General features: G+C 41.4%; 1 long non-coding RNA gene across 1 annotated transcript; it reads left to right on the top strand.

The window, feature by feature from the left end:
- Window positions 1–373: 373 nt before the first annotated feature.
- Window positions 374–3,041, top strand: LOC134088241 (uncharacterized). Its single transcript, XR_009939924.1, has 3 exons — window positions 374–469; window positions 2,757–2,871; window positions 2,990–3,041. It is a non-coding gene; the product is annotated as an uncharacterized LOC134088241 (long non-coding RNA).
- Window positions 3,042–12,500: the final 9,459 nt, after the last annotated feature.

Below are 12,500 nucleotides of genomic sequence, written 5' to 3'. Positions count from 1 at the left end.
AAATGCGGTACCTCTACTGTAAACTACAATTACAGTAGTTAAGTGTTACCGTAGAAATTACAGTAGTCAAAGCACTACTGTAAACAAATCACAATATAGCCATAGGCTACTGTAAATAGTTAAGTAAACTACTGTGTTTTCCCTTTTTTAATCTTATCTTTCTTTTAACTCATAATGACATACCAGAGACGGTTGAGGAAGTCAATTTGATGTCAAGAATTAAGGCTTTGATCACACTGTTGAGCGAGCATAACACATTTCAGCCTAATCATTTTCCACGATTGTTTGGTTTTTAACGGCTGCTTATCCTCTTGATAAGCGCATGCGCACAAGCAGTAATTCCCATCCCCCCACCCCTGACTTTTCAACTCAAGCCAGAGTGACTTCACTTCACTTCAACCATCAACCGTCACTTTTCAGTCATGAATCTGACTGCAATCTTCAACTCTGTACAAACATCATATTCAAGGTAAGAATTACAGTACGTTTGTATGCCAATTGAAAACGGGAATTTATTAGAAATGTATTGTTTTCACAATGAAATGTTAACCAAAGCCATTATTGTCCTGTTAGAATCATAGCATAGCACATATCGATAGCTAGAACTAGCAAGCTAGCTGCTAACGTCGCTAGCGTTAGCGATGTTAGCTGTTAATGTTAACTTTTCCAGTAACTAACTTAACCATCATGTGGGATTTTTCGAATGATAGTCAATATCATATCTAGCAATAATTCAGTCTGATATGTCGTTATGAATGTAGAGTTTTAGTTTGAATGAAATATCAGATGCAAGTAGCTTAGCTTAAAGTGGCTGTTACCATGCAGGCTGAAGTTAGCTACAGACAGACACAGGTGAAAGTTGTTAGCAGTTAGTTAGTAACATTACTTTGCGAACTTCATGGGGCATGGGTAGTTAAACATTAAACTTCATACATGTGGTGCTGATGCATAATATGTAGTGTTGCTAGAACTGGAAAGAGGACCAGTAAAACAAATTAATGAAGTAGGCTGATGTGTAAGTTATCTCACCCCTAATTTAGGAACTGTAGTTTTGCATAGTCATGCTCATAGATCCGTCATATAGTGGATGTGAAAGGGGAGCATTTGGGGAATTTCAATTACCAGAAATATCATGCCGATAAGTAAAGGGATCTTTAGTTTGTGAAGGGTAGTGTTTGGCTAAATGGTATTCATGTTATAGCCTTTATTTGCCCAATGTTTGGTGACTTATATGTGTTTATTTAAGATGCATGTGAGTGTAGTAGTGCTCAGGGATGCAAACAGCTCGCTTTTCGGCGCCTCCCGCTATCTACCCGGGGGGTCTGTAGATAATTGAGATGCAGTAAATGAAGAAGAAAACAATTCTTTCTACTTCGAAGTTGTCCATTGAATTGCATGTGACAAGGGGAACCATCTAATGACATCAAAGAATTCACTGAGGGCAGCGACGGAGAACGGTAGAATATGAATGACCAGATTACGCACCTTTACGCATGTGCTCCGCTTGCCATGTGGATAAAGTTAAGTTCGTCATGCGCACCTCTGGATGGGTTATAAAAGCTAACTCTGCTGATATCATCAATAATAAAATCAGGATTAAGATCAGATCAAACAGCTCTGTGTCTACCGTAACATGTCCAAAAATAGCCTTTGTCTTTTAAGTGTCGGGAGGAGCACATCTGTCTACTGTGGAGCATAACCTAGAATTGTTTTTTAGACTATGCCTACTTAGCCTATTATGGGAAGACAATTACGTGAGTGAGGCTAATTTGTCATGTTATGTTGTTTAGTAGTTGTATTGGAAATCATGGCCTTATTGTAGTAGTTGTTAATTTATGTCAACATCGTTTGAATTGTAGCAATGTGGCTATAATCGCGATTAGCATAATTTTGGTTTAGCCCTTATCATTTTTTGCATTTAGATTACCAACCAACTATATCCTCTTTTTTTATTGGCCTACTATGTTTGGATTAGATGTAGCTGGCAGTGCAGCAACCTGCCTTGACAAAAAAAAACTTGTAGGAGTGTATATGGGACTTGCATAAAGAATAGCTATAGTATAGAATATAGAACACAATAAAGCAATGTTGAGAAGAGCTAGTCTTATAGAGGAGCTGGTTGGACATTAGCTTATATAAAACATAGTATTCCCATCATTTGTTTGTACTTGGCAGTAATTGTTTTGTCTATATTATTAGTGGTGTGCCAATATTTCACTGAAACCTTAGAATGTGTAGTCATGGGCTAATAGGCTATGTAGGCCTAAACAGCAAGTTTAGGGGGATTTTGCAATTTGCAAAAATCATTTTGGACAAAACGAAAAAAGGTTGCACTGGGTGTTCTTTCAAGATTTCAGTGCCCAAACATTACTACAATGGCTTTTTTTCGGCATACACTGCATGCTCAAGGTGCAGTAGTTTGCCAAGATGATGATGATGGTACAGCAACTTTGACTCAGAGTAAAGGTACTGAACATCATGACCCCCCTACATTCACCGTAGTGACCATATATAGGCCTTCCTCCAAGATGCTCGATACCCATAATGCACCACCCCACGGCCACCGGCGCCACACTGCGCACCTAAGCACACCTACCCCCCCCAACCCCCCCCCCCCCACCCGCTCCGAGGCTCTCTGTTTTTTGACCACATGTGTGTTTGCATCCCTGAGTGCTTCAGTGATGGTCTTTTCATGTTCTGTGTGTTTTGCAATGTATTAATTAATGTAAGCCTCTTTCTGTTCCCTCTGTTTGTAGGTGGTGTGAGGACTGCTGCCCTGAGAACGCTGTGTCAGAGACACTTAGGCTGTGTGCATTTTGGAATGTTCCAAATGTGTGTCACTTCCATAAGGAAGAAGTTCCAAGCCCGCAAGTGAGTTCACTCACCAGATAGAGACACATGCATATAGCATTTAATGTGTGTGCATGTATTTGTGTCTGTAACTGTTTAGTTTATCCCCTCCTTTCATGTGTCTGTTATGACTTCGTAGTGGGCTCAACTGTCAACAACTGTCCAGGGCGAAGTCGGTCTACCCTGATGGCACTACCTGATGGCACTACCCTGATGATGTTAGCCATGGCTGCTGCCCTCAACATGGTGTAAGTGTTTGTGTTTTGAATGCTTTTTTTGGGGGGGGGGGGGGGAATTTTGTGGAATTTGTCAGCTTTAGAATGGAGCTCTGTATGGCTCGCTTTGTGCATGGTCTATTCTGTCCTTAAAACACCCCTAAACGTTCGTTTTAAAAAATGTGCAGCTCACTGAGTGGTTACTGGTCTTCAACGATCTTCTATAGCAAGTTTCGCAGTGAAACTCAAATTCTGTTGTGTTATATTAGGCACACACGGTTGAAAAAGTACTTCTGGGATTTCGAAAATCCCTGATAACAGATGACAGAAGCTGTATTTCGCTGCTAAACTTGCCATAGAAGATCGTTGAAGACCAGTAACCACTCAGTGAGCTGGACATTTTTTAAAACGAACGTTTAGGGGTGTTTTAAGGACAGAATAGACCATGCACAAAGCGAGCAATGTTAAAGCCATACAGAGCTCCATTCTGATTCTGATTGCCTTGCTTATTTTTTAAAGCTATGATTTGTTTTGTATGGCAATTGCTGTTTATTAACAAATTATATGGCAATTACTGTTTATTCTTTTTAGGAGCCATCCAGAAGTCCCAGCCTGGAGCCAGAGGCTGCTATTACAAGTCAGATGGGAGATGGCCTACAGTATGTTAGGCATCAGAAAAGTGGTGTACGCATGAAGGCAGAGTTGCCGCAGGCAACGATGAGATTAGGTATGATATCACAGACATACTTCTGTTCAGAAGTGTAGGGTCACTTCGAAATGTCCCTTTAAAAAAAAAAAAAAAACACTGGACATATCAAAGTGAACTCCCAAACTTTGCTATGGTGGTGTATTGTACACATCTGCATTACTTCTATCTATTGCACCTGACTAGTGTGGGTTTGCTTGTATTTGTCACACAACCGGAGTAGTTTGCATTAATTACTGTATATTCATGAACGGGGTCAATTGTAATGTATGCTTTCTTTCTCTTTTTCAGACACTTGACATTTACTGCGAAAGGTACCATCAGAGCACCTCTCCCTACCCTGCAGGATACCTATACCAGAAGAGTACAACAACGGCCCAAAAGTATTTCAAAAGACATTTCACGCTCTGACCACGGACTGTTTAAACCACTGAGGTCAAGCAGACATCTCTGTTCCCACGTGGCTGACTGAGGGAACACCCACAAAACAGACTGGGGATGAGTTTCTTTACTCCGCATCCTGTACACACACAACTCCTTATACTACATTACATAGACTTGCCATACTGCACTTACACACACTGCGCTTTTAACCCCCTTATCTGTGTCAAATCATGTGTTCAAACCATGTCTACTGTTGTCTGTCAACATCCACTTCAGTCATACATTTGAAATGTCTTAAATAAATAACAAAAGTTAAAATTGTTTTATTGTCTGCAGTTAACTGAAATATTTTGGAATATGAGTTATTCTATTAATGATGGCTAATGTAAGTTCAATTGAATTCACAGTATTTAACTGACCCAGCTTCTACAGGGAAACAACCAATACTGTAAATACAACTTAAAAAAAAAAATCTTAATTTAAAATCAGTTGTTTTTCATTTTACAGCGAATATATAAAATACTGTAAATGGAAATGCGGGACCTTTACTGTAAAAAGTATTCACAGTAACTTACTGGCAACAATTGGCCAGTAAGTTACTGTAAATGGAAATACAGTGCCTTTACTGTAAAATGTATTCACAGTAACTTACTGGCAACAATTGGCCAGTAAGTTACTGTAAATGGAAATACAGCACCTTTACTGTAAAATGTATTCACAGTAACTTACTGGCAACAATTGGCCAGTAAGTTACTGTAAATGGAAATACAGTGCCTTTACTGTAAAATGTATTCACAGTAACTTACTGGCAACAATTGGCCAGTAAGTTACTGTAAATGGAAATACAGTGCCTTTACTGTAAAAGGTTTTCACAGTAACTTACTGGCAACAATTGGCCAGTAAGTTACTGTAAATACAACTGAAATCACAGTATGTAATTGTTTTTCATTTTACAGTGAATATATAAATACTGTAAATGGAAATACAGTACCTTTACTGTAAAAGGTATTCACAGTAACTTACTGGCCAATTGTTGCCAGTAAGTTACTGTAAATTTCACAGTAAATTTTTTACAGTGTACTTACACTGCCTGAAGAGGAAGAACACAAGAAAAGAGAAGACAGGAGAGGAGAGAAAAGAAGAAGACAGGAGAGAGAAGAGGAGAAGAGGAGAGAAGAGAGGAGAAAAAAGAAGAGAAGAGGACAGTTGCAGAAAAAAGAAGAGAATGGTAAAGAAAGGAAGAGTGAAAATGGAGAAAAGAGGTCCAGAAGGAGTGATAGCACACAGAAAAGCAAGGGAAGGACATGAGTGACTGAACAGTAGGATGGAAAGAGGAGAGGAGAAAGGGATGATGTAGAAAGGAAGAACAGGATGGTCAAGAGAGAAAGAGGAGAGGAGAGAGAGAAAGAGAAAATATAAAGGGGAGAGAGAAGAGTAAAGAGAGAGCAAAGAGGAAAGAGAGAAAGAGAAGATTAAGGAGAGAAAGAGAGGAAGGCTGCTCAGGAAGTTGAATGTGGAAGACATGAGAGGCGCAGCTGTGGTGTGTGTGTGTGCAGCATGGGACATAATATGTGTACCTGGATATTTGGAGCCAGTGTGTGTGTGTACATGCTTATGCATGCCTGTGTGTATGTCTGCACATGTTTGTGTGTGTGTGTGTGTGTGTGTGTGTGTGTGTGTGTGTGCGTGTGTGTGTGTGTGTGTGTGTATGTGTGTGTGTGTGTGTGTGTGTGTGTGTGTGTGTGTGTGTGTGTGTGTGTGTGTGTGTGTGTGTGTGTTACCACATGTGTGTGTGTGTGTGTGTGTGTGTGTGTGTGTGTGTTACCACGTGTGTGTGTGTGTGTGTGTGTGTGTGTGTTTCTATTACCGAGTGTATCTGTGCATGTATGTGTTTGTGTTACCGTGTGTGTGTGTCTGTGTGTGTATCTCTATGGATGTGTGTGTCTCTCTCCCCCAGTTGAGAGCCCAGTGTGTGTGTGTGTGTGTGTGTGTGTGTGTGTGTGTGTGTGTGTGTGTGTTCTCTCCCCCAGTTGAGAGTGTATGCTCTCCATGTCCAGGCGGATTAGTTCCAGCCCATTAAAGTGGAGCTGACCTGTTTTCACCACCACACCCCCTATCAAGACATCTCTCTCCCCCCCAACTCTCTCTCTCTCTCTCTCTCTCTCTCCCTCTCTCTCTCCCCCAACCACTCTTCTTTTCTCCTTCCCCTCCCCCTCTGTGTCTCTTTCTCCTCTCTCCTTTCTCCCCCTCATATATCCACTTTCTCCCTCCTTTCCTCTATCTCTCTCTCCATTCCTCTGCTCTATCTCTCCTCTCCTCTATCTCTCTCTCCATTCCTCTCCTCTGTCCCTCTTGTGAGAACACTTGTCTCTCACTTTTCTCCCTCCTCTCTAATCTCTCTATCCCTTCATCTCTGTTCCTCTAAACCTCTCATGTCCACCTCCATCTCTACATATCTATTCCTCTACTCTGCCATCCTATTCTCTCTCTCCTTCTCCTTCCTTCTTCTCCCTTTCCTCTTCTGTCTCTCTCTCTCTTCCCTTGCTTTCTTTCTCCTCTTCTCTCATCTCCTCTTCTCTCATCTCCTCTCCCTCTCTCTCTCCTCACTCTCTGTCTCTCTCTCTCTTCCCTTGTGCCCCCTCTCCTCTCCTCACTCTCTCTCTCTACCTCTCTTCCCCTGCTCCCCCTCTCCTCTCTTTCTCTCTCTCTCCCTCTCTTTCCCTACTCCCCCTCTCCTCTCCTCTCTTTCTCTCTCTCTCTCTCCCTCTCTTCCCTTGTGCCCCCTCTCCTCTCCTCCCTCTTTCTCTCTCTCCTTCTCTTCCCCTGCTCCCCCTCTCCTCCCCTCTCCTCTCCCCTGTGCTGTGTCCAGTGCTGGTTTCTCCATCACTACAGGGCTTATGACACAGACTCCCTGTGCTGACTAGCCGAGTCCAGAGCGTGAAATCGTCCCAGGAAGCTCAGGAATTTCTATTGAGGATGTCACAGAGGGGATAAAAAATGATTCATATTTATCATGCTCGTCAGCAGGACGGGGTCCACAAACAATGCCAGCTGCTCACGTTTCAGCATCCAAACTGCAAACTGTGGACTTACAGTTAGAGACTTCCCACTTAACCCCAAGTAGGAAACTAAAGACTTAGGAACTCAGATTCCCACTTAACCCCAAGTAGGAAATGAAGTATAGGAACTCAGATTCCCACTTAACCCCAAGTAGGAAATGAAGTATAGGAACTCAGATTCTAGCACTTCTATCAGTACTAGTACAGAGACCGTAGATGTGGCATGTTTTGTTCCTATAACATGACATTTGGCACTGCACACACCCGTGCCATTAGGATGACACCCACCAAATTTGAGAGCAGTCGGATGAGTGGTCCGAGAGTTATGCGTGGAACAGACAGACAGACAGAGTGACACACAGACAGACGTTCCTTGCATTTATAGATAGATGGCCTGTCCTTACTGATTTAGTGATATTTCTCCGCTTAGTTTCAAACATTGCAAGATAGAAGCACTAATACAAAAAATCTTTCATTACTATCTGTTTCAGCCCTCTCTGCTAAAACTATACACAAGCACAAGCACGAAGAAGCAGATTCGAACATCCTGGTTTCAGAAAGTAAAAGTCCTGCCATATATCCTTCCTGCCTGTGCACGTAACACAGGTGATATCACTAATGATCTGATCTACCTGGCTGCTAATTAGGATGAGCTGGTTTACTAAATGGTTAGATCAAATATTTGGCAGGACTTTTACTTTCTGAACCTGTGATGTCCGCCCCTGAAAAGAAGATAGAAGTACATAGAATCCCTACTTCCATGACAGCATTATCTCCAAGACAACACGTTGCTCTGCAAGCGATGGGGACTGAAAGACATATTTTGATTTATTGTGACTGAATGACATACTTTCATTTATGGTGACTGAATGACATATTCGTTGTGACTGAAAGACATATTTTGATTTGTTGTGACTGAATGACATATTTTGATTTATGGTGACTGAATGACATATTTTGATTTATTGTGACTGAATGACATATTCATTGTAACAAAAGCACTGAGGAGATCACACAGCCATTCTCAATGGAGTAGTGACCACAGAGGAGCTCAGTGTAAAACTGCTGGCAATACGTACCAATGTCTGTGTGGTGTGTGTGTGTGTGTGTGTGTGTGTAGAGGACATAGAGAGGAGGCGGTCCCTCTCATCTGAGAGTCCCATCCTGCTCCTCCTGTGACGAGACACGGGGGATGTGGAGGCGAGCGACCACCCAGCACTTTAACACTGATGAACTCCAGCACTTTAACACTGATGAACTCCAGCACTTTAACACTGATGAACTCCAGCACTTTAACACTGATGCCTGAACACCAGCACTTTAACACTGATTAACTCCAGCACTTTAACACTGATGAACTCCAGCACTTTAACACTGATGCCTGAACACCAGCACTTTAACACTGATGAACTCCAGCACTTTAACACTGATGAACTCCAGCACTTTAATACTGATGAACTCCAGCACTTTAATACTGATGAACTCCAGCACTTTAACACTGATGAACTCCAGCACTTTAACACTGATGAACTCCAGCACTTTAACACTGATGCCTGAACACCAGCACTTTAACACTGATGAACTACAGCACTTTAACACTGATGAACTCCAGCACTTTAACACTGATGAACTCCAGCACTTTAACACTGATGAACTCCAGCACTTTAACACTGATGAACTGCAGCACTTTAACACTGATGAACTGCAGCACTTTAACACTGATGAACTGCAGCACTTTAACACTGATGAACTCCAGCACTTTAACACTGATGAACTCCAGCACTTTAACACTGATGAACTCAAGCACTTTAACACTGATGAACTCCAGCACTTTAACACTGATGCCTGAACACCAGCACTTTAACACTGATTAACTCCAGCACTTTAACACTGATGAACTCCAGCACTTTAACACTGATGCCTGAACACCAGCACTTTAACACTGATGAACTCCAGCACTTTAACACTGATGAACTCCAGCACTTTAATACTGATGAACTCCAGCACTTTAATACTGATGAACTCCAGCACTTTAACACTGATGAACTCCAGCACTTTAACACTGATGAACTCCAGCACTTTAACACTGATGCCTGAACACCAGCACTTTAACACTGATGAACTATATATATACAGTGAGGAGAAAATGTATTTGATACCATGCTAAAGTTGCCTAAAAAGAGGAATATAAAATCGTCATTTGACAATTGATCTTAATGTCTTAATTCAAAAATTGAGTAAAAATAAAACCGCTAAGTACGCCAATTTTCTTTGTGATGGAAGAATGTTTCGTAAATAAATAAATGTTCTTCCTAAATGCTAGGGGGAAGTAAGTATTTGACCCCCAATGTAACCCTATGGGAATTCAACACATAGGGTTAACATAGGGGCGGGCAGATTTTTATTTTTTAAGGCCAGCTATTTTATGGATTCAGGATATTATGCATCCTGATAAAGTTCCCTTGGCCGTTGGAATTAAGATAGCCCCACATCATTACATACCCTTTACCATAGCTAGAGATTGGCATGGTGCTTTTTCCAGTAGGCCTATTAGCCTGTTTGATGCTCATTGAGCTCAATGCAAATCAAACAGGCTAATAGGCCTACTGGAAAAAGCACCATGCCAATCTCTAGCTATGGTGAAGGGTATGTGATGATGTGGGGCTATTTTAATTTCAAAGGCCAAGGGAAATTTATCGGGATGCATAATATCCTAGATCCATGAAATAGCTGGCCTTTAAAAATAAAAATCTGCCTGCCCCTATGTTAACCCTATGTGTTAAATTCCCATAGGGTTACATAGGGGGTCAAATACTTCCTTCCCCTAGCATTTAAGGAAAACATTTATCTATTTACGATACATTCTTCAATCACAAAGAAAATTGGTGTCCTTGGCGGTTTGATTTGTACTAATTTTTTGAGTTAAGGCATTAAGATCAATTGTCAAATGATGATTTTATATTCCTGTTTTAGCAGGGTATCAAATACATGTGCTCCTCACTGTATATCTGATATATATATATATCAGTGGCGGCTGGTCATCACATTTTTATATACCGTAAAACTCCAAACAATAGCCCGGGCTTTTATTTTGCCAAATCGCCAAAATGCACCGGCGTGTATTTGAGACAGGCGTCTATATGAGACAGGCGTTTAATTTAGTGTTGTTAGTTGAGTGTAGGTTTATTGTAGGATTAGAAATAACTACCCAATAGCATAAGCAGTCGGAAAGCATGACAACAGGAGGTTACCACATTATATTACGGTAGGCTACTTTATTTAGCCTATAATTCGAATGTGTTTCACAAATCAGATCATATTAGAATTAGCCTACTATTAGATATGTCTTAAATTATTGGCAGCTTAAAATAGGCCTAACGAAACGATGTGACAGCGGGCTGAACAATTCAAGTTACCATCGAGCCTGTAAACTTGTTGCCCCTGATAACACATCAACAATAAAGAATGAATGCTACTCTGTAAAACAACTGATCCTATTAATCGCTATCACCGTGATCCTCAACTAGGCTAGGCCTACTACAAGTTGATTTGCGAATTCCTCCTCCTCGTCGCTCTCCTCCACTTGCCTGCTTTGCTTGCGCAGCTCCCGATGCGCAGGGCTCTCCCTCTTTGGAGACAGACGTTACAGCTCAGCCATACGCACCCTCTTTTGATCAACCGAGAAATATCTTGCCGCTGCTTCTCCCGAATTTTGTTAGGCAAATTTGACAACTATCAGCTTAAATGTCATTTAAATCAAGTCTTCTTCTTTTCCGCCACGGTATTGAGAGAAATGCGGAGAAACGCGAAGAAACGAGAGAAAGTGAAACTAAACAAAGAAAGTTCGTGATAAAATATGTTGTCTAGTGCGTAATTTTAAAAAATGGCATTAATTAAGTAATGCAGGACATATGCCATTGTCGAAAAAAGTTAAGCATTTGGATCTCTGGCTTTCACCTCCGCAGTCATGCAATTATAAATGTAGTGTGCGCAATCTGCACCTGCTGGCGATCTGACGGGTATAAGAAGAATAAATACAACCCGAAACTAAAAAAAACAGACCAGGCTTCTGTTGGAGACCGGCCTGTAACCCCAAATCTGTAGCCTCACCGGGCGTTTAAAAGAGACATGCGTCTATTTGGGACTCGGCTATTGTTTGAAGTTTTACGGTATTTATATATATATCAGTGGCGGCTGGTCATCACATTTTTTGGTGAAGCAAACCCCATCGACCGACGCAGTTGCGGCGTCGGGACCTTACCACTTCGAACGTGCATTATTTTCCTATTAGGAATAAGAAAGTGTCGTCTCAGCCGTGAGCTGAGCTCCTCCAAACGGAGCTCCTCCCCTGGTTGGAAGGGTGGTCCTGATACCGGGCGGCAAAGCGTAATTGTTTAAGGTGTGTTGTTAACCCGGTAGGTTCTAATTCCGCACAACTTGACAATGATTGGAAATCACTGCTGTGTGAAGAACTGCCCCCGTACCTCTTCTTTGTTTTCCCACTTAAGAACTTAGCTAGATAAGAATGCCCTGCACCATTCGTACACTAAACGCGATCATACGGTAGAGTTTTGTTTACAAGTGGCAACCGTTGCTAGGAAAAGTCATGCCTTCAGGCACTCCCGGTTATCTTAACTTTGAAACGCTTTTCTTTCTTGGAATTTGCCGTTTTTACTAGATAATACTGCCATTTCCATGGACTTTAGATATTTAAGAAATGAAACGTGTTCTACTCTGACGTCGACGTGCGCCGAATGCTGGCAGGAACCCTTCGGTTCGTCTATGCGAGTTTTCAGAGGACTGAGCTACCGAAAACAATAGCAGCAAGCTAAAATTAGCAATAATAAAGGCTGATATTTCAAACGAGCTGTCTAAAACTGGTAAATGTGTTTATATTTATGATAAGAGGCCCAACTTTACACTGTAACATTTTTAAGACAGGTGCGGGGTTGTCTTAAAGTTGCGAGGAAAATTAAGCCTACATTTAAGATCTTTGTTTTCAAGAATACCATTTGTTCTTAAGTGTTTTCTTAGGAAACATTTTAAGAAGAAAGCATAAGAACTTTATTCATGAATATCAAATCTTCTTAAATTTGCTCTTAAGACAAAAGATGAGAAGAAAGCACCACTTAGGAAGTATTTTTGTCTTAAGAAGGCTTCGTGAATCCGGCCCCTCGAGGCTTGTAGATCCACCAACCACAGCAGAAAGTCTCATAACTTTCTAACGACTTGTGGCTTTTGAACTCTTGCATAGTGTAGTAACTTTGGATGCTGGAGAGTTTCTCC

Source organism: Sardina pilchardus, chromosome 7 (genome assembly GCF_963854185.1).
Source record: "Sardina pilchardus chromosome 7, fSarPil1.1, whole genome shotgun sequence".
Lineage (NCBI taxonomy): Eukaryota > Metazoa > Chordata > Actinopteri > Clupeiformes > Clupeidae > Sardina > Sardina pilchardus.
This window is presented reverse-complemented; position numbering and strand designations above follow the sequence as displayed.